The sequence below is a fragment of the Arachis stenosperma genome, chromosome 3, assembly GCF_014773155.1.
Source record: "Arachis stenosperma cultivar V10309 chromosome 3, arast.V10309.gnm1.PFL2, whole genome shotgun sequence".
NCBI classification, from domain to species: Eukaryota; Viridiplantae; Streptophyta; class Magnoliopsida; order Fabales; family Fabaceae; genus Arachis; species Arachis stenosperma.
This window is the reverse complement of record NC_080379.1, coordinates 14939003-14943092: the sequence shown is the minus strand read 5'-3', so window position 1 is coordinate 14943092 and position 4090 is coordinate 14939003. Positions and strand designations below refer to the sequence as shown.

The 4090-nt window shown below is 35.0% G+C and overlaps 1 pseudogene; it reads left to right on the top strand.

Annotated features, from left to right (window-relative positions):
• The first annotated feature begins 420 nt into the window (after window positions 1–420).
• Window positions 421–2823, top strand: LOC130965549 (pentatricopeptide repeat-containing protein At3g09040, mitochondrial-like; annotated as a pseudogene).
• The last annotated feature ends 1267 nt before the right edge of the window (window positions 2824–4090 follow it).

Genomic DNA, 4090 nt, shown 5'->3' with positions numbered 1-4090 from the left:
AATTGAAAGAATAAAGTATAATTTTTAATTTTTAATTTTTTTGTTTTATTTATAAAATTAACAATAAAAAATTATATTTTATTTTTTTAATTATTAAAAAAATTAAGAGAATCAATTTTCCTAATTAGAGTTGGTTAAAAATTCTCTTTTAAATACCATGCCAAATGTCAAACTCAGACTGAATGGTCAATATTTAGTCATCAATTCATCGTTAGGCGTTAGCCACGAGAGAACTCACCTATATACATAGGATTAGTGATCATATATGAGTACCACACTACCACTACCCCTTTCTCCAAATATGTCAAAATTTAGGGATGCAAGTACAAAGATGGTGGTGAGTATTGGATGTAGTCCAGTAGGTTGAAGTTGGAAGTATAGAACATATAGCATTAACAAGGTGGTTTTGTTTGTTTGTCGATGCACCTTGCAGTTGCACCTCAAGTCCAAGGTTTCTTATTCTTAAGATCTTATTCACTCACCATTCAGCATTGCCCTTCCCCTTCTCCTCCTTCCATCTCACAAGTCTACGACGACCTTTTTCGCATTTGCTTCCGCTTACAACAAACTAAAACTAATCCCCATAACCATCACGACTACCATGTGTTCGACAATATTCCCAACCACCGCGACGGAAAAATGGCCAAAGTTGTTCATGCACACGCCATCAAACACGACATTTTCTTTGATGGCTTCCTCACAACTGCCACCATCGATCTCTACGCCGCTATCGGCAATGTCCCTTTCTCTCAGAGGCTCTTCCACCAGCTCCATCCCCGTCAGAGACATTTATCTGCTTATAATTCCATCATTTCCATGTACTCAAAACAGGGGTTATTCCAAAATGCACTCTGTTATTTCGTTTCTATGATGCGTTTCCGCGAGTTGCCTGACCAATTCACGCTCGCTATAGCTCTCTCTGTTTGTTTAAAGCTTAGAAATGTTGAATTCAGCACGCTGCTTCACTCCTGCGTGATCAAGGCATGTTTTGAGTCCAATTCGTTCTGCCAGGGTGCTCTTATCGATCTCTATGCCAAATGCGGCTTTCTCCGCCATGCTAGCGTCATATTTGACGCCGCAGTCCACTTGGACACTGTTTCTTGGACGGCTTTGATTTCTGGTTATGTTTGAGTCGGGCTGCCGCAAGATGCCCTCCAGGTATTTAACAAAATGCAGATAGCTGGCTGCTCTCCTGACCAGGTGATTTTTGTGACTGTTCTCAATGCTCTTGTGAATTTGGGTAAGCTGGATGATGCCTATAATTTGTTCCGAGACATACATACTAACAATGTTGTGGCATGGAATGCGATGATCTCTAGTCATGCTAAGAGGGGCCACCATAAGGAGGCCATTGAGTTCTTTCTTGAAATGAGGAAGTGTGGTATAAAGTCCTCAAGGTCCACGCTGGCAAGTGTTCTTAGTGCGATTGCAGGCTTAGCTGCGTTGGATTATGGGTTACTAGTCCATGGAGAGGCTATCAAACAAGGTTTAGATTCTAATATATATGTGGGAAGTTCTTTGATCAGTATGTATGGAAAGTGCGAAATGTTAGATGCTGCAAAGCAAGTATTTGATGTCATGTCTGAGAAAAATATGGTCACTTGGAATGCCATGCTGGGAGTTTATGCACAGAATGGTTATTTCAGTCATGTAATGGAGCTATTCCTTGATATGACACGACGTACCATTGAACTGGACGAATTTACCTTCACTAGCATTTTGAGTTTGTGTGCTTGTTTTGAAAGCTTCGAAATTGGTCGTCAGGTGCATTCAGTTGTTATCAAGAGAAGTTTTGCAAACAATTTATTTGTGAACAATGCATTGGTAGATATGTATGCCAAGGCTGGGGCTTTGAAGGAAGCTAGGAAACAGTTTGAGCGCATGAAAACCCGAGATAACATTTCTTGGAATGCCATTATTGTTGGATACGTGCAGGAAGAAGAGGAAACTGATGCTTTCAAAATGTTCAACAGAATGAGGTTACATGGGATAGTACCTGACGAGGTAGCTTTGGCAAGCATACTTAGCGCTTGTAGAAATGTTAAGTTATTAGAAGCAGGATTGCAGTTCCATTGCCTGACAATTAAGTTGGGATTAGAAACAAACCTTTTTGTTGGAAGTTCTCTTATTGACATGTATTCTAAATGCTGGTCCATTGAAGATGCACGAAAAATCTATTCTAGCATGCTTGAATGGAGTGTGGTATCCATGAATGCTCTGATTTCAGGATATGCTCTGAAAAATATAAAAGAAGCTATTAATCTTCTTAGTAAGATGCTGGCATTGGGGCTCAAGCCATCGAAAATTACATTTGCAAGCTTGATAGATGCTTGTAAGGGTTCTCAGATAGTTCTAGGGTTGCAGATTCACTGTGCTATAGTTAAGAGAGGTCTTTTATGTGGTAGTGAGTTCTTAGGTACCTCTTTGTTGTCCATGTATATGGACTCACAAAGGATTGCAGATGCCAACTTACTTTTTTCATAGTTTTCGAACCTTAAAAGCATTGTTATGTGGACTGCTTTAATTTTTGGGAATACTCAAAATGATTGCTGTTACGAGGCCATAAATTCATACCGAGAAATGCGGGACAACAGTATCTTCCCTGACCAAGCAACATTTGTTTCAGTTCTTCGAGCTTGTGCTCTCTTATCGGCATTACAAGATGGAAAAGAGATACATTCTCTAATATTCCATACTGGTTTTGACTTGGATGAGTTAACCAGCAGTGCACTCATAGACATGTATGCTAAATATGGGGATGTAAAAAGTGCTGTGCAAGTTTTTGAAAAAATGGGTACTAAAAAGGAGAGCGAGCGCAGCTAAGAACCTTATTAAGTTAGAATCTGATAATTTTTTCCTATATGTATTGCTTTTTAATATGTATACTGCATCAGGACATTGGAATGAAACTAGATCTTTGAGGAGAACTATGATACAGAAAAAAATCCAAAAGGTGCCTGAATATAGCTGGATTGTTGTAGGACAAAAAATAAATTTATTTGTTGCAGATGATATATCACATCCTAATTATGCTGAAATTTCACATTTTTTAAAATATTTGACAGCATTTATGAGAGACAATAGATTTCACTATGATAGAATTTTGCTTGTTGGTTAAATTTAATTTTTTATAATAATAAGAAATCAAGCAATCAACTCAGATTTGCATTCTGACAAAGAACAAAATCATACATATATTCCATTGTTATTGCTTTCTGATAAATAAAAAGCATTATATTATTATTTGCATTAGTTATAAACTGTTTGTTGTTAATTTGTTATGCATCTTCATGTGTTTGAATATAAATTTCTAGTTAAAACTTAAAAAATAAAAAGTAAGCCCTCACGTTACCTGGATTGAGCTCTTCTAATTTTATTCCTATATATATTTTTCTTGACTTATGATGGTCAACTTTTGTGCAGTGATGTTTGCTTATCATGCGTCATGTTACGATGGTTTTTTAACCTCTAATTAAAATATTAAATTATGATATATTTATCAGTTTATTAATAAAGTGAAAATTAATATCTTTTATTAATCCAGGTGTCTTAAATGTATTAATGAGTAAATTTATTGACATGTAAGAATGGGACAGATCAAAACATCCATTATGAAGTCTGATAATAATAAACATTTTTTTTGGTTGCTTTGAATCTGAATTTTGAGTTAGTCAAAACTCAAAACTATATTGCGTCTCACAGTAGCCAACAAGGGATAACGATTGACTTCTTGTGGTTGAGTAGCAAACAACTTTTATTTTTCCTTTGATTTCCGGGACTTTTTTCAAATAAAAAATCAAAAGAAAGATGTGTAACTTTAGTGTACTAACATACTAACATATAGTCACCAAAAAAAAAAAAAAACTAACATATTTACTTAATTGTTGGTTATTTGATTTTATATTTAAATTTTACAAATTTTCTGTATTTTAAAATTTATTAAACATCTTAAATAGACACTAATTTATATATATAATATTATTTTATTAAATTAGAGTAAATTTTTTTACTGCATTTGATTCGAGTATAAAATGAGATTCTATAGTACTCTCTTTTTAGGTTTTTTATTTTTATTTTATTTTTGGGTAAA